This window comes from Phoca vitulina, unplaced genomic scaffold, assembly GCF_004348235.1.
Source record: "Phoca vitulina isolate PV1807 unplaced genomic scaffold, GSC_HSeal_1.0 scaffold12, whole genome shotgun sequence".
NCBI classification, from domain to species: domain Eukaryota; kingdom Metazoa; phylum Chordata; class Mammalia; order Carnivora; family Phocidae; genus Phoca; species Phoca vitulina.
In genome coordinates this window covers 11,784,443-11,806,841 of record NW_022589715.1, presented here as the reverse complement: position 1 = coordinate 11,806,841, position 22,399 = coordinate 11,784,443, and positions in this window count along the sequence as shown.

Below are 22,399 nucleotides of genomic sequence, written 5' to 3'. Positions count from 1 at the left end.
GTCTCTTCTGTTAGAGAAGGAAAGACCATGCTTACTTGCAGAAGGGGTCTCAAGAGGGGTCTAGTGGAGGGCTTCGCTTTCCCCTAACCTTGTCTCTGGGGTCTGGGCTCGTTCCCAGGGTCCCTCCACTCAGTGCACAGGGCCTGAAGTTGGCTGGGAGGTGCAGAGAGCCAGAGGCGGGCAGGGTGCCCTTTCCTGGGGACCCCTGACCGCAGGGACTTCCCACAAGGCCTTCACTTCCTGTTCTCTGCAGCCTTGGCTCATCAGCTAGAATGCCAAGGCCTCTGAGTTTGGGCTGGGAATTTCTGAAGCAACTTTTGTAGAGAAATGCCCATTTGCAAACAAATCAGGAACTAAATTTTGTAAACCTGGGAAGTTGGGCATTGGGGCAGCTGGGGAACCTGCCTGCGCACACCATCTTGTCACGTTGGTCTGCATGTCTGTTATTACATCGGGACGACCACTCTGTGAGGCAGGTTCTGGTGTCCGGGGTCTCAGGTCCTGGCCTCACACACTACATCTGTGTGACCTTGGAAACATCTGTAAATTGAGCGCAAGACTGCTACCCAGCTTGTGGGGTGGTTGTGAGGACTGAGCTAACAAGCCGTAGGTGCTTAGAACACAGGAAGCATTATCTAAGCATTAGTTATTATTCCTGCAGAGCATGGGTCTGATTTCTCCCTGGGGAGCTAAGGGCCTGGCCAGGCTTGGGGCAGTAAGGAGATGATAAACTAGGCTGCCAGTCAGGGCCGGGGATGGCATGTTGGTTGGCGCACAAGGCAGGCATTCCCTGGCCTGGCCTGACTCGGGCCACATCCAGGATGTGGGCATCTCCAACCCCCTAGCCTGGCCCACTCCAGAAGTCTCCTCTCCAGGCTTGCCACCTCTCTTCCAAAGCTGCAAAGATCTAAGGGACCAGTGGCCTGGCCTGGCTCACTCAGATCACCTGAGAAGCCCGGGGCCAAAAAAGTCCCGGAGATGGGGAAGACTGCATTTCTGGAAAGGGCTGGCCTTTGAGACCTCGAGAATTCCTGCGGGCTAGGCACCCTTGGGGGTGGAGGGGGGCTGCTTCTGAACAACACGGAGCTACTCCACCTCCAGCAACAGTGACTGAGCACTCACTCTAGCACTGACCTGCCTAGGGCCAGCCTGCTGAACAAGGAAGAAGGGGATGGGGGACAGAGAGAAGGCAGGGTGGAGGACGGAGGTGACAAGGAGAGCAGGCATCAGGAATGGAGGGATGAAATGCTGAGGTTCGATGTTATTTAGATCCCTCAGACTGAGACAGCTGCAGGTGAGGTCACCTGGCAGGAGAGATGCCAAGGCCCCAAGAGGAAGCCATACTCTGGGCTCAATGGCAGCATCCCTGTGCACCGTGGGAAGACTAGGAGCATCAGAGACCCCCCTCACTGCAGCCAGGGGAAAGAGGCACTGAGGGGGCATCCTGCTTCCTGCGAGTTTAGGTACGTGAGGCAGAGCAATGGAGCGGAGTTGTGAAAAGAGCTGGCATTGAGCTGTTTCCCATGATCTTAGATAAATGCTTGTCCTTGCAGGATCTGTGAGAGTCTACAAAACCCAGCTCCAGGCTCCGCTTGCAAAACAACCCCCTTATTCCCTGAACTCTAGCGACACAGGCCTCTTGATTTCTCAATATCACCTCTTCCTCCTGCCTTGGGGCTTTGACATAGGCTCGTCCTCAGCTCGCACGGAACACCCTTCCCTGCCCCATTCCAATGTCTTGCAGACTACCCTCAGCCTTAAGACCTTAGGTCAGACATTTCATTCGCATGATCCTCTGTGTGACATCTACCTCCCTGGCAGGTCACAGCAAGGATTGTGTCTGTTCTGTTCACCATCATATCCCTGACTCTCCACACACAACCTGCCACGTGGACAAATGAGTAAAGGAATAGATGGGAAGCCGCCACTCATGTACCTGGTGCCTCTCTCTCTCTCCCTCTCTCTCATACACAAACACACCACTCATACATCTGTATAAAAGAATAAGTCTCCCAGCATGACATTCATAAGTGGTCACACATTGAAACCCACAAGTTCACATCAGTCAAGGTCAAGATCCGCAGATGCCGCTTAACCCCATGATCCACTCTTCTGGGAACTACCCCCATCACTGCTGCCACAACCCTGGGGGCCAGTCACGGATAAATGCACCTGACTCGGTCCCCAGGCCTTGGCTGACTGGACCTGTGGTGGGCAGCTACCTCTGCCTCCTGCAGCCAAAGCCTTCAATTATACAATCCTATAAAAGCCAACAAGCAACACAGAAGGGAGCTGAGGAGTCGATCAAAATGAAAATGCAGGGATCAGACTCCAGCAAGGCACCGGCTAACAAATGGAAAGTCATTCCCACGTCTGCCGGGGACACTGCAGTTCACGAAGCTCCTCCACGGGAGTCCGCGCCTCCGTAGCGCCTGAGGTTTTGCCTGCCAGGCTCCTCGCCTCATGATGCTGAGCTGCCCCTGCTCTTCCCAGCCCAGCCACCTTACCACATCCTCAGCCACAGTGCCTGGGACGTGGGACTCCTCGTGGTATTGTTCAAGCTGAACCTCAGGAAGAGAAGCAGTTCCTCTGGCTCTCACAGCAGCCAAATGGTAGAAGCTGCCAGCAAGTTCAAGGTGGGGTTTGGTCCCTTGTGACAACTAACAATCCTAACAAAACCTAATGTGCATCCGCTCCACAAAGACTTCCCGCCTCCCCCGCCCCACCACCACTGCCAGGTGCGATGTTAGATCCTGAGGGGACAGAGGTAAGCGGGGCAGGTGTGTCCTTGTCCTCACGGCTTAGTGTTCACACCCCCGGAAAACTACATCGCAGGGTGATATGTGCGTGGATAAAGGAAGCACAGGGTTTTGTGGGAGTGCAGAGCAGGGGCACCCTCCTCAGGCTTGGGGGAGCAGCCAGGGGAGCCAGATGGGACAGGTAGAGGAGGAGGAAGGAAGAGGAGCTCCACCATAGTGAAAGGGGGTTTAGGCAAAGCAGAGCTGAAGTGTAGTGTTTGCGGGGAAGAACAGCGGGAGCAGCTTACAGAGTCACAGAGCCCCTGGCCTCCAGGCCCTCACCCATCGATGTCATCAAGTGCTCTAGATTTGGGGCAGCATTAGGGGCTCCAGAACTGACAGGGGAGACTTGGGGTGGCACTCTGGTTGGAAGTGGGAAAAAGGCCGGCAAGTGTTCCGTTTGCATTTTCCCTCTTACTCTCTATGCTTACCTGGGGGAGGAGAAGTTGGGGAGCTGATGGTAATTATGAGGTCCTATTCTCTGCCCCCCAAATAACTTGAGCTGAAGTTGATCTCTGCTGGTTGTTTCATGTAACCAGGTGGCTAGGTCCTGGGAAGCCCTACCTCACATGTTAGTCACCTGAGAAATCTTCCTTTTCTGAGGCCAGGGGCTTTTATGAGGAAAGAAGCATTCCAACCACAAGGTCTTGCGGTGCGTCAGAATTCCTGGAGAGACCGAGCCGCAAGCCTCTCTGTGCTCGGTAACAGGAACATGACTGACCTGTGGTCTGTTGCAAAGGGTTGCATCACTGGGGAAAGAAGGCTGTGCCCAGGAACAGAACAGCCTAGAGTCTGGGGTGACCCAGACCTGGAGGTTTCCCCAGCTGTCTGGTCCCAGGGCTGGGGGCCAGGGTCATGGACTTAGAGCCTAGGAGAGCCTGTCCATCCAAGTCTGTTGCAAGGACACGGTGTACACAACTAACCCAGCCCAGCGTCTCTGCTACCTGGGCTTTGTGTGCATGGTTCCATGCAAACCCACTTCCTGAGCATGACACAGAGACTAGCGTGCAGGGCACTTACTGGGGAGTTAGTTCAGCCTCCGCCCCTGCGTAGTGTGAAGAAAGAAGGACCAAGCAGAAGGAGCTGAAGTACCGTGCAGTCATAACACTGGCCTCAGCCCATCATTCCCTGGGACGTCGTTGCTAGAGAGCCGGGCCTCCACACCCCACACTGAGGGTGTGGATGCGGGCTTCCCTTGGAGAGCAGATGTGACTTGTTCAGGTGTAGACCGTTTTCGTGGGGCAGGGGCCGGTCTGGGCAGCACCCACCAGCGTCTACGGCAGCAGTGCCCAATGCCAGTCGCAGTGCCACCATAGGGACTAGCTTCCTGAATTTTCACAACAGCTTCAGCCTGTTTTACTATTATCTTCACTTTACAGATGAGGAAACTGAGGCCCAGAGTTGTCTGACTCGGAGCCTGCTTCACCATAACATCTCCTTCCCAAGCAAAGCACTGGATGGGTAGTCAGGAAACCTCAGCGCAGAAGGCCTTCACTTCCCATCTAGCTGCTGACTGTTTCCCAGAGAGGTCTTTCTTCCTCTCTGGGATTCAGTTTTCCCAGCTGTAAAAGGGGGATTATAATACTTGATCTACCTTTTGCTGGATGTGCTTTGTGAACTGCTAACTCCTCTACAAACAGCAGATGGAATTCTTAATGCGCATGAAGAACAGTATGGGATCTAAGAAATGGCAGTATAAGACCACCCCCAATCTCTGAGGATGGCCAGAAACCTAAATCTTTCGGGTACTCCAACTGGCAGAAGGCCAAAGCAAACACCTCCATTTGGCAAATGGATGGATGGAGGTAAATGACAGGGAAGTCTCTAGACAGAACTGAGGCCAAGAATGAATTCCCAGAATCCATGTCCAACAGGGCCCTAGTATGGATCTGATGACACAATGGAAGCAAGAGCCAGCCCAGCCAAGAGGATATGGACTTCCTCAGAGGGGTCGGAAGGAGGCAACATTTGTGAAATGCCCACCTGTGCTGGGCATCATGCCAGGTGCTTTATATAGGTTATGTTTTCATCCCTTCAATAACCAGAGGCTTTTGACAACTGACAATCAGAGGTCCGAAGGTCGGGGGGTAACTTGGTAAGGACAGAGCCAGGAAGGGACGGGATCTTGGCTTTCTCCAGCACACCTGACGGCCACCTACCAGGTGAGGAGCTTGCTCCAAAGCCACAGGAGTACCGGGAGCTTTATTGGCTGGCCAGCATATGAACCTGTTTCTGCCCCAAAGTGCAAACTGGGGAAGAGAGTGAAAACCTCAGCAAGCTGCTAACCAGCTGACCTTAGAATAGGGAGATTATTCTGGATTATCTGGGTGGGCTCAATGTAACCACAAGGGTCCTTCAAAGTAGAAGAGCGAGACAGAAGGGGAGTCAGAGTGATATGATGTGACCAGGACCCAACACCCATTACTGGCTTTGAAGATGGAGGAAGGAGCCTCCAGCCAAGGAATGCAGGAAGCTTCTAGAAGGTAATGAAAGCAGAGAAGCAGTTGGTCTCCTAGAACCTCCAGCAGCCCTGTTGACTGACACCTTGATTCTAACCCAGTGAGACTTGGATCAGAATTCTGACCCGAAGAAACGGGAGATAATTTTGTATTGTTCTGAGCCACGACATTAGTGGCAATTTGTTACCACAGCTAATAAAAAACTAATAAGCCTTCTGTCTGGAATAATTTTCCTTCTTTTTAAAACACCATTTGTTCTTTCAATGAAGGCTTGTTGGGGGTAAACTCATTTATGATTTACCTGTAAATATCCTTATTGTGTACTTTTTCTTGATAGTTTTAATAGGTATACAATTCTGTACTCAGTTATTTTTCTCTCAGCACTTTGAAGAGAATGAGGATTTCTAAACACTCCAGTTTAGTTCTTTCTCCAAAATGCCGGGTCATTTGTTATTTTTCTCTCTTGCTCACATTTTGATTCAGTTTTGTTGTTGTTGTTTTGCTTTAAATATTTCAAACATATTTATTTAAAATTTTGAATCTGATAAGTCTGAAGTCTTAGGGGCCTCAACCTGTTAGTTGTGTTTCAGACTCTGAGGTTCCCACATTCCTGACTCATGTCATACCTGAAGTTGGAGGTCTGAGTCATGAAGTCAAATTCCCTCTGGGACTCTGAAGTCTACCCAGTGATAGCCTCAAAACTCTGGGGAAAAAAAAAAAGAAGGAAAAGCAATACATTGACTTATTCATAACATTAGCCTTCTAACACAAAACAAAGCAATGTAGCTCTTTGTTAAGACAGGCAAAAATGAGCAGTAATCAAATGAACTTTTTAGTTAAAGCAGTTATTATAGAACAACGGATCTTAACCTGAGAGGTGTCTGTGGAGAGGCTTGAGAAGGGCCATGACCTCATTTAAATTTTATGCAATAGGTCACGTTCATTTTGGGGGTAAGGACTCATATCTCAAAAAGATGTATAATCTAAAAACAAGAATCACTATTCTGGGGGCGCCTGGGTGGCTCAGTCAATTAAGCATCTGACTCTTGGATTCGGCTCAGGTCACAATCTCAGGGTTTTGAGATTGAGCCCCGTGTCAAGCTCACACTGGGCATGCAGCCTGCTTAAGATTCTCTCTCTCTCCCTCTCCCTCTATGCCCCGCCCCACTCATCCATGTGTGCGTGTGAGCTCAAGCTCTCTCTTTCTCTAAAAAAAAAAAAAAAAAAAAAGAATCACTACGCTGGAGGAACTTCAAAAATGAAAATAAACTCAAATTTATTATTTTGTATCTTCATTAACCCTTTGCTGTTCTAGTTCTTAGTCTATCCCTTTATTTCTGTAGATTCCCAAAGAGAACTTAGTTTATTTTCCCATGTGTGATTTTGGATTTGAGTTCCTTTACAAATTGAAAAGAAAAATATCAAAATTCTAGTAGACCAGTGAACAAAGGAAATTTTGCAAAAAGCTGAAATTGAATGGAAGACAGAAATATAGAAAATGTTCAATTGACGTCATTAACGAAGAAGCCATAGTTAAAATAAGGCATTTATACCTAATGAATTAATGAAAATCAGAAAAGCACACCTTCCCAACACTGAAGAGGTTGCACTGAAATCTGATGCCAGCAATGGGCTATTGTTCTAAACTTTTCAGAAGGTGATTGTGTAACATGTATCAAAAGCCATAAAAACATCCATCTTTGATCCATTAATCCCATTTCAGGGAATTTTTTTTTTTTTTAAAGATTTTATTTATTTATTTGAGAGAGAGAGAATGAGAGAGAGCACATGAGAGGGGGGAGGGTCAGAGGGAGAAGCAGACTCCCTGCAGAGCAGGGAGCCCGATGCGGGACTCGATCCAGGGACTCCAGGATCATGACCTGAGCCGAAGGCAGTCACTCAACCAACTGAGCCACCCAGGCGCCCCTCAGGGAATTTTTCAATAGAAAATCGTCCAAAGGATAAAAGCCACATGGTTATTTCAGCATAGAAGAAAACAGTGAAACATGAGAAGGAACTTCAATGTGCAGAAAAGGAAAATCAGTGAATAATGCCATATTTATGGAAAATGATGCAGCTCTTTGAAATGTTGTATTTTAAAGACCGAGTAGCAAACACGAAAAATGCTTATCGCACACTGGTAGTGTCATCTCACCCAACTGAGACTCAGAAAAAGCATGGAGATTTTTGGGGTGCACGGTTCCCAGAGGATATATTTCCCTCTATTTTAAAGAAGTCTGAGCAGCTGGCTGTGGCTCGTGATTGAAGGACCATAGTATATGAATAACAAGCTGAGAAACCAGTATCTACATATACAGAATTTACGTACTGATCAAACAAATCTCACCAAAAATGTTACCCTGACACGTACTCAAGGAACAACATAATGATTACTGAATGGAATGGTAAGTAGGCCCAAATGTTCTCCTCCTTGGCTCTCCTGAGGGACGGTGTATACTCAGCATGGCTTTAGGACTTAGCTGGAAGTGTTGAGGGTTTGTTTTTCACAGAACCTCCAGTCTTCATCTGTGTCAACAGTAGCCCCTGATGTCATAAACTCTTGACTCATTGTCATGGTTGCCAGACTACTCATTCTTCCCAAACATGGCCACCATCTTCACATCTTTGCCTGTTTCTGCTCTACCCAGAATGCCCTTCTGCTGGCCAGAAACTCTTTCACCCCTGAGCTCTGAGGCCACTCCTCCGAGAAGTCTCCCCTCTCCCCCCATGTATCTACCTATCAGTAGTAGGGCTTCTTCCCAGGCCATCCATGTGCTTCTTTTTAGTTCCACATTTAGTTCCATAACTACACTTTGTTATGGTAAACTGTGATTACATCTGCTTCCCCACTGTGACCGGGAGTTTAATTCATAGCAAAATGTGTCAAGTATGGGATTTGGAGTTGGATAAACCTGGTTTTAAATTTTAGACACACTTTTTACTAGCTCTGTGACCTTGGACAAGTTAATGAATCTCTCTGAACTTCTGATCCTTTATCAGAACAACAGGGTCAGAGAAAACCTGCTTCATGAGGCTATTGGCACATGCTAAGTGCCCAATAAATGTTAGCTATGTACCCAGACTTATGGATCCCTGGAGTAGAATAAGACCAATGTGGCTCCAAGCCCTGTGCCATACTACATGGACTGGGGAAGGTATACGAAACCCAGCTACTTGAGCCAACAAGAATCCAACTGTAGGTCTGGAAATTAGAACTTGCTTCTCCTGTCCCCTTAGAGCCCTCAGACATGGGGGAAATCCCTTCACACACCTCCTCCTGCCCCCACAGTGAGGAAGTCCAGGAATAAATCACTATAGGGGCAGGAGGAATCAGATCCCCTGGCCACTGCCCAGTCTCCTGCCTTATACCTCTACCGGGACAACAGACAGTGAATCACTGTTGACATCATCCATGACACCCACTGGTCTTGGAGTTGGTGACCCCATGATGTGAAGAAACTTTCCTTCTGAGAAGCATCTCCTCCAGGTTACCAGAGATTTGTCTCCCTTCCTACTACCATTGCTCTAAACTTTATTTACTTCTAACCTTTCAAAGTAACCCCTCAACCCTGGCACTACCTATTGGTGACCTCATTTTCTGTGTTACTGAGAAGAATTAGGACAAAAGTCAGAAATTCCCTTGCGTTCTTTCTACACAACTGTAGCAGAACCATAATGATAAAAGTCACAACACTGTCTAGAATTAGATTGGACCCAGGTGTGAGTCCTGTTATTCGCTGAGTAACCTTTAGCACATCTCCTAATCCTTGGCCATTTACCTGGGCCGCTTACTTGTGAAAATAAGTTAAAAAAAAAAAAAACAACTTACCTTCAAGATGTCATGAGGATTAAATAAAATAACTTGGTGAAAGAACCAGAAACCTTGTAGGTACCCAACAAAAAACTGGTTATTATCCATTTCTCTTCCTTTTAAAATATTGTTGTTCCTTCTTTTCTGTCCCTGGAGTTCCAGCTGTTGGATGGACATCTCCCCAATAATATGCACCTTACATATGACATCCAGAATGCCCCAAGCAGAATCCATTAGCTTCTCACTACTCAAGCTACTCTGTTTCTGTGGATGACATAACTTTCTTGAATTAGTTTCCTATTGCTGCTGTAACAAGTTACACCAAACTTATGACCTAAAACACGGATTTATTCTCTTACAGTTCCGTAGGTTACAAGTCCGACACAGATGTTACTGGGAGAAAATCAAGGTGGCAGCATGGCCTGTTCCTTCTGGAGGCTCTAGGGAAGGGTCCTTTTCCTTGTCTTTTCCTGCTTCTAGAGGCTGCCCACATTCCTTGGCTTGTGGCTTCATCTCCTTGACCTCTCTTTCTCTTGACATATCTTCTTGGATTTACAGTCCTGCTTTCCTACTGTAAGTATCCTTGAGGTGACACTGAGCCCACCAGGAAAATCCAGGATCATTTTCTCTTACCATTTTGAGATCCTTATTTCCATCTATAAAATACCTTTTTCCACATAAAGTAACATTTTGACAGGTCCTGGGCATTCTATGTTCATTGACGTGGACATCTTTAGGAGGCATAAATCTACCTACCACACTTCTTCCAGAATCCCGGGCCTGCGCATCAGGAATGTCTGTGACTCCCATCTTCATCACCATCCCCACCTCCCTTCATAGGAAATCACCCAGTATAGTGATAGCAAAGAAGTTTGGGGTCATGTGCCCCCTCTGATCCACTGGTGCAGCTGCCTGGAGTATGGTGCTGAGGACTATGAGGCTGTGTCTTGGATCCCTTAAGAAAGGGTGATATGCTCAATTAGTCATATCCACCATGGTCGTCAGAGGGCAGAACACAGCATTAGGGCTGTGCATCTCCATCCCAGCATCTCCCACACCTGACCTCTCTCCTTCCCATGCCCACAGGCCTCCCCTGCTCCCAGTTAGAACTGCTTGCTCAAAGTATTGCGATAGCCCCTTAAGAGCAGAAATCTTTGCTCTGCCTATGATCTCTCCCAGCATCAATCTGCCTTCTATACATGGCCAGATCTTTCAGAGCTGTGGTTCCTCCATGTGGGTCCTTAGACCCATGCTAGTATAATAATGGGCCAAATAAGGTGATGAAAGTGAGAGCCCTTGATATTTAAGTGTATTGGTGTACTGTTGACAACTTTCCTTTTTTTTTTTTGAGATCATATCTTTTGGGAAGGGCACACAGAATAAAAAATGGCTTTTCTTTTATGAGGTAGTGGTGATGTAATTTGTTCTTTTTATTAAGGCCCTTGTCAAAATTCAAAGTTGTTTTCCTGAATTAAATTATATATATATATATATATATATATATATATATATATACTGGCAAAAAACAAATTACTGGCATCAGTTATTCAAAGTCTGAGAATTGCTGTTTTAAATCATAGCTCTGATCATTGAGCATATCAGGCCTCCTGCCCCCAAATCACTCTCAATCTAAAAATGCCTCCCTTAGTGCAAATCAAAACCACAATGGGATGCTACCTCACACCAGTCCAAATGGCTAAAATTAACAAGTCAGCAAACAGCAAATGTTGGCGAGGATGCCGAGAAAGGGGAACCCTCTTATATTGTTGGTGGGAATGCAAACTCAGCCATCAGAAAGAATGAAATTTTACCATTTGCAATGACATGGAGGGAACTAGAGGGTATTATGCTAAGTGAAATAAGTCAGTCAGAGAAAGACAAGTATCATATGATCTCACTCATATGTGGAATTTAAGAAACAAAACAGATGAACATAGGGGAAGGGAAGGAAAAATAAAATAAGATGAAATCGAGAGGGAGACAAACCATAAGAGACTCTTAACTATAGGGAACAGACTGAGGGTTGCTGGGGGGGAGGTCGGTGGGGGGATGGGGGAACTGGGTGACGGGCATTAAGGAGGGCACTTGATGTAATGAGCACTAGGCGTTATATGCAACTGATGAATCACTAAACTCTACCTCTGAAACTAAAAAAAAAAAAAAAAAAAGGAAAAAACAACCCTCTAAATCTATAGGCCCACATACGTAATAAACAATTTTAATTCAAAAAAATAAAAATAAAAATGCCTCACTTGCCTGTGGAAGGAAACTCTCTCACTCTTTATGCCATCCAGGTTACAACAGATTCCCCTAGCAGGTCCCCACCCGCTCCTCCACCCTCTGTGCTTCCCACATGCTGTTACATGGATCCTTCGCTGTCTCTAGAACAACCCCCTGCTGCCGCCCTCCTGGTTCACTTGGCTTGTTTCACTCCCTCAAATTGCCATACCCTCCTTCCTACACATATTCACCTGCTGATACCCTGGTGAAGCCCTCAAAGCCCATATGGAACGTTGCTTCCTCCATGAAGCCTTCCAGATCTCCCAGCCACTTGCTGTCTCTTAACTCCTCACAGGTTCTTTGAATCTTCCCTGCGGCATCTACATCTTGGCTTGTTTGAGCGTCTTAGGCACACTCTCCTAAGAAGGAGGAGGAATGCAGAGTGTTCACAAGCATGACTTTCAGTCAGGAGGCTCTGAATTGGAATCTTGTCTGCGCTGATTACTAAGGCAAGTGACTTAACTCTCTGAGGCTCCGTTGCTCGGTTTTGATGATGGGGTACGAGGCTCCCCTACGTATATGCCCAGCTGGACTCTTCAAGCCTTACCACAGACCACCTGCATAGGTTTAATAAAGACCAGGACTCCCAGACACTCTTCTGTGTCTCCCAGTGTCCAGCACTTGGTCCGACACACTCCTGTCCTGACACCACAGTTTGTCATTTCCTGCTTCTCTGGGGACAGGACTCAACTAGCACCTGTTGTGTGAACGCAAATGTGTCTCACCACAAAATACTCTCCAGTTTGCCGGCATTTAAGAAAGAACAGAAAGCTACAGCAGAGCACCCCTTCCCCTGTGAGGGACCTTTCTCTCTGCCCTTTCTTGGCTCTTTTCCCCTCAATCTGCCCACCCCCCTCCTGCCCTCTGATTTCTACCTGTTTTCTGAGCCAGCTCTGCAGCCTTCCCATGGATTCTGAGAAACACTTAGTAATATTTTTCAATAAATTATTTTTCTATTTAAACTAGTCTGAGTCCAGAGGCGCCTGGGTGGCTCAGGCAGTTGAGCGTCCAACTCTCGATTTCTGCGCAGGTCGTGATCTCGGGGTCATGAGATCAAGCCCCACATGGGGCTCCATACTCAGCACAGAGTCTGCTTGAGATTCTCTCCCTACCCCTCTGCCCCTCCCCGCTGTTCACACTTTTTCTTTCTCTAAAATAAATAAATAAATAAAATCTTAAAAAAAAAAAAAACTAGTCTGAGTCCATTTCCACTCCTTGTCCCGCAGTCCCCAGCCAATAATCATGGATCTATCAACCATGACGGGCTTGTGACACGAATATTATAACACCTCACGTGCCGTGTGTACATGTGTGTTCACCGAGCGCGTGGTGGCTATCACCGGTGACATGTCAGACAAGTTCAGATTCAAATATATTTTTATATTTCAATAGTGTTACTGCATTTAAGATGTAATAGAAACAAATACAGCTCGCACATAAAGCTTGTGATTTCAAGGGTGTCAGTATTCAGGAGGAGGCTCAAATGGATAATTCCTGTTTTATAAAAATGTGTCCACAGCGTAGTGGCTTTTTTAGTTTTCTATTCACCAACTAAACATGCTTCCCAATGGGGATAAATCCCACCGCCACCACCCCCCGCCCCACCCCAGTCATGTCTTGGTAGGAAGGAAGGCTCTGCTTTCCATTTCAGAACTGGAAAGAACTACTCCTCTCCTGCTCCCTAGATAGTGAGGAGGGTGGGGGCCCAGGGTCAAAGGCCAGGGGACGCGGCTCCTGAGGACTCTGACTTTGCGGGAGTGACTCCAAGACACAGAAAGCTCTCCGTCATTCGCGGCAGTGGTACCAGCTAACCCCTCCCTTTATGGCTGAGCACGTTGAGGACACGAAGCACTGCACGGGATCCAGACACTGACGTAGTTTGTCCAAGGCCACCGAGCTATCGAGGGGTAAAGCTCCTTGTGGGACAGGACCTTCTGCCCACACCCCTCCCTTCAGCGCAGTGCTCTGCCCCCCACATTGCCCCATGGGGGAATGCCACATTTGTCATTGTCAGGCAGCCACCCCAGGAGCACTATTCCCACACAGGCTGGTTCTAGGCTGGGCTCTAAGCTGCGAGGTGGAAACCCAGAGAAGAAGCGTAGGTGTCAGCAGAGAAGAACGAGAGAGTGTTGACCCTGGGGCCCAGCAGGCGGTCGGGCAGGGCGGCAGGGGGGCAGGGGGAGCGACCTGCTGAGAGCCTAGGCTCATCTCTACCGCATTCCACAAGCCACTTCTGGTGACTGCGGCTGCAGAGGTGGGAAGGGGCAGTGTGTCTGGGAGCTTGGCTCCTCAGCCTCTCTCACAGTGGCCTTCCAGCTTGTCCTTGCACTGCCTAGAAGGCTGAGAGCCACATTGTGCAGACTCCCTTGCAGTGAAAGTTCCGGATGTGACTTCAGGTCTGCCCATCAGACTCATCTGTGGGAGACTTGAATTTGGAATGCATTATTCGGGGAGAGCCCTTCCCTGCAGATTTTCGCAAGCACGGCATGCTTCAGGCCCCCAGATCTGGGTGAGGCCATGTGTTCCTGGAGCCAACAGCAATTATAGCCACTTCCTGATTCTGCACTGGGCTCCAGTGGTGTGAAGCTGGGGCGGGAGGTTGTGACAGCTTCTCCCTGGTTATGGCAGAGATGATGGCTCCCCCAGCAAGCCAGTTCTAGAGTGTTCCTCCAGGGATTATTCCTGAATGCCCAGCCTAAAGCTCATTCCGCTGATTCTGTAAGCACCCAGTTCTTGATATGAAAACATTTCCCGATTAAATCAGCTGCATTATTTCCTGTCACCTGCAACTGAATCCTGACAAATTAACCAACAACTCACCATCTTTCTCACCTCTGTGCCTGAGTGTGTGTTCTTGGCCATGTGTAAATATCCTCTTGCCCTGACTCTGCCTGGCTAACTCCTAACTTCTACTTCAACACTGGCTCAAACATCATCTCTTCCTTGAAGCCTTTACTGTCTATTTCCAGTATGGTTTAGTTCCTGTTCTCCATTCTCATGCACTCTCCATCTCTCTCCATCATTCCTTCCTTTCATTCATTTTCTCATTTCTTTCACTTACTCATTTATCACACATTTACTAAGCACTTCCTACAAGATACTCACTGAGATACAAAAGTGTATAGGGCACAACCCCTGCCCAGAGGTTGTTTACAGGTTAACCAGAGGCTCACAATTAAAACGTAGTTTGGCAAGTGCTATGACACAGTTAATCCAGAGTCTCATAGAGGCATAGAAAAGGGATACTCAATCTGGCCACAGGGCGACACATTGTTTCCCTGAGGGGCTGAGTCCTTAGCTGAGCTCCACAATATGAGTAAAATTAGCCAGGGAAGCAAAAGGGAATGATTTTCCACACAGAAAGAGCAGCATCTGCAAGGACAGACCTTGCGTGAGAGAGAGACAGCATCCGGGGTGGGGGTAGAGGGGGCTGCTGCAGAGGTTCCTAGTGGCTACAACATGCTGCATGTGCAGGGAGCTGTGAGGGCAACTGGGAGATGAGCTGGAGAATACGAGGTATCTTATCTGCGCTAAAATCCTATGGGAACCTTGGAAGAAAAGGCGTTGGACCACTAGGATGTAGCAGCATGGACCAGAGTTTAGGACAAGGCAAAACTGCGGGAAGGCGGCTGGTGGGGAGGTCACATCAGCACCCACAAATGAGTGGACAAGGGTCTGAACTATGGTGATGGCCATCAGGGTGGACAGATAGATTCAATAGGACGTGGTGACTGCTGAATGTGGATGCAACACGTGAATGTGGATGGACAACAGGGAGCAAGGATATTCTTATTTGGGGACTTCAGGAACTGGGAAGACAGTAGAATCATGTACTGAGAATAGAGATACACGAAGAAGAGGGGGCAGATTGTTTCTGAAGGTAGTGGGGGGAGACAGTTAAATCAGCTTAGTTGCATTGTGTTTGAGATGTTGATGGACCACCCAGAGGGGTGTCCAGCTGGCAGGTAGACTCACACGCCTGGAAATTAGAAGAGGAGACTGCTCTAAAGATAAAAATCTGTAAGCAATCGTTGGATCCTGAGAGAGGCCTGCAAGAGAGTGCAAAGTAAACCAACGCTTCAGCACAGAATAGTTTGTAATGTCATTTTTAAAGACAACTTGTTCTACCTGCTGCATTATGAACTATCACATTTTTTTTAAATTTTGGCTATCCTGTTTTTTATTTTATTTTTTATTTATTTTTTAAAAAGATTTTATTTATTTATTTGACAGAGAGATAGTGAGAGCAGGAACACAAGCAGGGGGAGTGGGAGAGGGAGAAGCAGGCTTCCCACGGAGCAGGGAGCCCAATGCGGGGCTCGATCCCAGGACCCTGGGATCATGACCTGAGCCGAAGGCAGACACTTAACCACTGAGCCACCCAGGTGCCCCGAACTATCACATTTTTATCTTTGGGTCTCTGTTTTCTACTATAGTTATCTTGAATATAGTAAGAGCTCAAATGGTAGTAACATGTGAATCAATAATGAATCGATTTACTCATTTTTAAAGGGAAGGGCTCTAACAGTAGCCAGACAAATATATCTTCTTCATGATCTCAGGTGAAGAGAGCATGAGGACATACAAGACTATAGGATTCCTGATCAAGGAAAATCAGGCAAGGGGACATCGATCTGGGCCCAAGTGGCATTCCCAATGCCCCGGCCAATCAGGTCACCAGAGAGGATCACCAGAGCCCAGGGCTGCTCGTGGGGCCACCTGCAATGAGAAGGCTTCCTCCTCTAAATCCCTTGTTCTCATTACCAGTCAGTTACAGCTCTCCTCTAGGTATTGTTCCTGGCCTTCTTCTATTCTTATGTAGAGATATATTAAGAAAGTAAATTTCCTATATTTACTAACCCCAGTAAAGCAAAACTTCCTTTTCTTTGCCCTAAAAAAGTGTCCTCTAAGCCTCAGTGAATGCCATGTCTGATGCGCGAGCCACTTCCCTTTGCTCAACATCAAGAACACCATTGTTTCCTGAGCTGCATGTAAACTGTCTTACCCTCGAGCCTGCCTCAGTTCCCACACAGTAAGCATCTGCTCTGGTTTCCAGTAGTTCAGTGACCTGTGGGGCCTGTGGGGCCTGTGGGCAGAAATTGCAAGTGTCTGTCCTTGGCCTTGAGGTCAAGAAGATAGGAAAGGCCATGCAGTGGCCATAGCTTTCCCAGGGGGCCACAATGGGAAAGAATTGCTGTAAAAACCTTGGCAGTTATTTTGCAAAATCACACGTCCCACAGTGATGGTTTGCAAACCCTAATGTACTTTCCTCCTTCTGCTATTCAACCAAACTATTTATTCTAACAAGCATTCACTCTATAAAATCTATCTAGGCTTACTGTTGACACAATTCCCACTGCACCCTCCATTCCCTTTGGAGGACACAATTTGTGACAAATAAGTCCCCACTTCTTCCACATACCCTCCACTTTCCATCTAATAGCCCTATTTTTCTCCTTCACAGCCTGTGCCATTATCCAAAACTGTATTGAATATGTATTTGCCCGGGTGTTTATTTCTCTGTCTCTTGCTACTGGAATGTAAATTCCTTCTTTTTTTAAGATTTATTTATTTATTTGAGATGGGGGAGGGGCAGAGGGAGAGGAAGACAAGCAGACTCCCCACTGGCCAGGGAGCCTCAGTTCATGACCTGAGCCGAAATCGAGAGTTGGACGCCCAGGCATCCCATGTAAATTCCTTAATATGTCTTATCCATGGACATGTCCCAGTGCCCAAAACAGTATCATACCCCTAGCAGGTGCTGGATTGTTATTTTTTCAATGAAGGACTCTATCTTTCCATTCACTTTTCTAAGTATTCCCCCAATTCTTGGGTTGGCTGAACCCTGGCTGTCCTTGGGGGACCCTGCTTTCCCTGCAGCTTTCTCAAGGAGAAAGAACTCGAGCCCCTACACCCAGATATTTCAGGGCCAGGAAGTTGGGGCCAACATTGAGTCACCTCTCCACTGACATCAGATTGTGACATCTGCAACCTTTGTTAAATGAACAACCAGTGAAAGCAAACAAACAAAAACCCCAACCCTTTGAAGTTTATACCATCCTGTATCTCTCATTGTAGCTTTCAGCTACTGACCTCCTTATCATTCCCCTCCATTTATTAAATATTTGGTACCTAGAACCAAGTCCTTCTCTTTGCCCTAAACCACAAGGGACCTTGACACCCATTTGGATAACCCACACCATGACTGCTCAGTCCTTTGACTTTCTCACTTCCAGTGACTTCCACACCTACTCTCTTTTTTTACCAACCCTCATGGCTATACCCTATGACTTATCATTTCTCATAACCTCTTCACTTCTGAAAAGTTCAAACATCCTACCCTCTGACCACAAAGGACAGACTTTATGGCCTGTTTCTCCTTTCCTCCTTTCTCTTTCTCTCTCCCTCTGTTCTTCCCTCACTCTCCATTTCTCCCCACTGCTATGTATTTCAACCACCAGAGACTTCCAATCCTTTGACCTACTCAACTTTGTTCTATCATCTCCTCCTATCTTCACTTCCTTCCAGCCCCTACTTGGACCATTCTTTTGTCGATATCCCCCCCCGCTGCGAGGCCCCTCTGCTCACCCACTGCACTGCTTGGTAAAGCTCTGGATCTGTCCAACGTCTGCCTCCTCAGATTCTACAACCAAATTCACCAAGAAGCTCAGAAGAACATGGCAGATCTGCGCCATGGCACCTTGACAATAGCCAACCAGCTGGCCTTTATAGTTGCTTAGCACCCCTTTCTTGTTTCTATAATTTGCTAGCTGCCCCATCTCCACAGAAAATATTGCAAATCTTCCTTATTTTCTTCAATTTCCTACCCAACCTCCTCTTCCTTTAGTTATAGCAAAATAACAGAAGCTAGTAGAAAGACTTTCTCAATTCCCCATCAGCCCATATTAAAAAACCCATTGAACCTTTCTTCATCCTTTCCTTCTTCCCTCTCATCCAACAGAAGCAATAGCTCTGCTCTTATCCAAGGCTAGTCCCTGAACTTTAGCTTTGGGTACAGGCCCATTCAACCTCATCAAGGTTCTGACATCACCCACCATTCTCAATCATTGAGTGAGCACTTTGTGTGCCCGGCCCCATGCCAAGAGCTTGGCATGCTTTAACTTACTCAGTCCTCCCCCAAAAGTCTATGAGGCTATGATGTGGTGGTCACCATTAGTATACACCCTCTTTATTTGCCCAAGTTTACATCAAGTGGAAGAAAAACCCTCTATGTTCTTTATTCCACTATCATTAAATAAAATCTTATTTAGTTCTTTTTCCATTCTGCTGTTAAAATTTAAACCCAAGGGCCTGCTGTTTGCTTATCATACAAATAATACTGCCTACAGTGCTAATCTTCATAATCAACAAACAAAAAAATTCCAGCAATATGGGAGTTAGCCCCTCTTCCTTTCAGCTTCAGTGGGAGAGATATGGTTCTACGGCATAAACTAGTTCAAAGAATCCATTTTAAGCAACATTAAATTAAGAACAGCCACAAGACATCACTTTTGTTCTGTGCCTTATGAAGACCTGTATGAATATTCATTACTGTTACAAACTTTTCTATTCTTAGTTAAAACAAATATACCCTTGCAAGTATTATTTGAACAAAAGGGTCTTATAAAACACTGAAGGCTTCAGAAGTTATGTCCTGTAAAAGTAACCCTGAAAAAGAAACCTATAATTTTAATTTGTCTTAATTGGCAATGTGTTGCTGTTGTGGTTTTGAAACATACCCACACATTCTTTGACACTTTTCTCATTAGGAGGTGGAATCTAATTTCCCTCTTTTTCAATGTAGGCTGACATTAGTGATGCCTTTCTAATGAATAGAACAAGGCAGAAGTGATGCCAAGTGATTTTTGAAGCCAGGTCATCAGAAATTATACAGCTTCTGCCTGGCTCTCTTTCTCTCAAGGCGCTCACTCTTGGAACCCAGTCACCATTTTGTGGAGAAGCCCTCTCTGCGTGGAGAGGCCATGTAAAGGTGATTTGTCCAACAGCTCCACAACGGTCTCACCAGAGAGCCAGTATTACCTCCAGACCTGTTAGTGAAGGAGCCATCAGATGACCCAGATCTTACCCTTTGAGCCCCCTCAGCTGATGCTGGGTGGATTAGAGACAAGGCTGAACCTTGCTCAATTGCAGATTCACAAGCAAAATAAGATTGTCTTCTTCTTCTTCTTCTTCTTCTTTTTTAAGCTACTAAGTTTCAGGATGCTTTATTTCATCATAAAAGATAAATGAAACAGTTGCCTTGGAAATAATGATGAGAAAAGCATTTCCGTATTCTAAAATGGCATAAAGACTTAAAAGATTTCTTGTTAAATCTGAAGAAGGTCCTTGGCACTTTTCTTTTCTCACAGATGCATCATGGAAAGAAAAAAGCATATGACTCTGCTACATAATTTTAAAAATAACTTGAGTATGCCTATTTCATTCAGTTTACTCACAGGAGAAAGAGCAGAACAGGAATTTAAAGTCACCCAGACTTACTCCAGAGCCCACACACTTACCCACAAACCCATTCTCTCCCTGTTTCTTTCAACTCATTCTTCTCCATTAGCTCCTTCCTCTCAGGTTTTACACTTGTTTAAACCTGTAACATCTTGAAAAATTCTTCCCTTAGCCACATGTCTCCCTCTAGTTATACCCCTCCTTCTCTCCCTTTCACAGCCAAATCTATAGGAGAAATTATCTCTACTCACTGACCCTATGTTCTCACCTTCCACTCACTCCTGAAGACCCTTTATTTCAACTTTTGCTCTAGGGTCACCTAGCTCCTAGATCCAATGGACGCTCTTCAAACTTTACCAGCCCTGATGTACTGCTAGTGTTAGACAATGCTGATTCTCACTTTGAAACCATTTCTTTTCTAGACTTCCATACTCCATGTCTCCTGGTCTTCCCTCTACCTTTCAGGCCTCTCCTTCCAAGCCTCCACTAAAGGCTCTGAGTCCTCCACCTGTCAAACATCCCTCTGTCCTAGACCATTTTCTCTTTTAAACTAACCTTTCTCCCCATTTTATTCACCCCACTGTTTCAATTATCTCCTTTATGCTGAAAACTCCAAAATTTAAATCTCCATTCCCAGTTCCTCTCTTGAATGCCAGATCCACATAGATAGCTGCCCACTGAGCACCTCTATCTGGAGTTCATATATACCTCAAAATTCAACATAGTCAAAAACAAAGCTTATCATCTTTCCCCAAAAACTGCCACTTTCTCCTCCATTATTCTTTATGTCAGTGAATGAAATTGCCATCCAGCAATGGATTCACTACCAGGGGTGCCTGGGTGGCTCAGATGGTTGGGCGACCAACTCTTGGTTTGAGCACATATCATGATCTTGGGGTCATGGGATCAAGCCCCACACCAGGCTCTGTGCTCAGTGGGGAGTCTGCTTGAAGATTCTCTCCTTCTGCCCTTCCCCCCACTCTCTTTTTCTCTCTCAAATAAATAAATAAATCTTTAAAAACACAGATCAGTAGAAACGTCCATCAATAGACAACAAAAATAGAAATTTGTTAATCAATCTCAACAATTACCCCTTCATTCTGCACACAATAAATCACCACAAATCTATCAACTCTACCTTCTTACTATGCCTTAAATCCATTCACTTCCCTCAAATCCCCTGTGACAATTGTTAGACACTCATCTCTCAACTGGATTGGAGGCAAGAAACACTGGAATAGGGAAACCACTTGAAAGATTATGCCAATGTTCATTCTTCAGCCACGCGCCAGAAGCAGCTATTTGAGGAGGCAAATTTAATCATGTCATTCCCCTATTTAAAATGGTCCATAGGGACTCCATGTTGTCCTCCTGTTAAAGACCAGGGTTTAGCATGTATAGCCTTAATAAATTTCATGATCTTGACCCTATTTTCCTCTGAGCCACATCTCTTGCCTAAACCCCTTTCCTTGTACTCTTTGCTCAAACCACCTGTGTCTCCTTGGAATGAATTAGCATAAAACTTTCTTTTTTTATTCTTATCAGCTAGAAAGTCATTAGAAATACTGTTTCTTTTTAGTAAAAGTCACTTTATTGTCAATTACCATAACATTCTCATAATAAATATTCAAGTTTGTGATATCAAAATGTGAGTGGCGTCCTCTAGAGTCATACAGTGTAAAACCTGCACGGCCATATGAGGTGATGTTGTGCTCATTTATGAGTGTGTAGAAATAAAAATACCAAGTTTCTGCCCTTTAGGAGCTCACAGTCTAGTGCCTTGTAATAAGAATGTTGATAAAGGGTCAAGCATTCATCTGCCAACAGCAGTGTATTTGGAGCGAGTGGGTATGGGCTCTGCTATTCCCGTATTCTCTTGTCAGGACTTCTCCAGAGCAGGAGCTCCCACCCCTTTAGTTCAGTGATAGGCCAGGCCTAGGAAATGCCACCTACAAGGTAAAACAAAAATGTACCTAAGGACAACACAATAAGGAGAGACACCCAACTTCCAGAATGAGAAAGGCAGTAACATCAACCTTGAACCCTCACCTTAAAATCCATGCCCCTGCCCTCCACACTAGCCAATCCTAGGCAAAGCACCTCCTGACCCAGTGGAGTCTTTTCTAGTGAATTCTCAGAACGATGCTTCCCTGAATTTCCATGCTGGGCATCCACTTTGCCTCTCTCACAGGGTGTCTGGGGAAGTAACAACTAATGAGCAGCCCCTCATAATGAGGATGATTTTCCATGATCTTCTATGACTAATGAGCCTGAGCAGAGAATGACATTTTAGGTCACATTTGTGACACATGTTTTTCTATAGAGAGTTATGTTCTGATTCTCAACTTCCTGTTTTAGTTATTCCCTTTTTTGTCATGGAAATATACACAGACGGAGTGCCATGTGCCCTGACTGGGATTTATTTCTATGGGGCTGGTTGTGGAGGAAGTGAAGTTTTGTTTACATTGGGGATCCTCAGAGACTTCCAAAAAATCACCCACAGGCTCCCTAGAAACTCGGGTTTCTGGGCTTAGCCCCACAACTCTGTACCAGCTGGTTTGAAGTGGACTTAGGAGTCTTCATTTTTAACT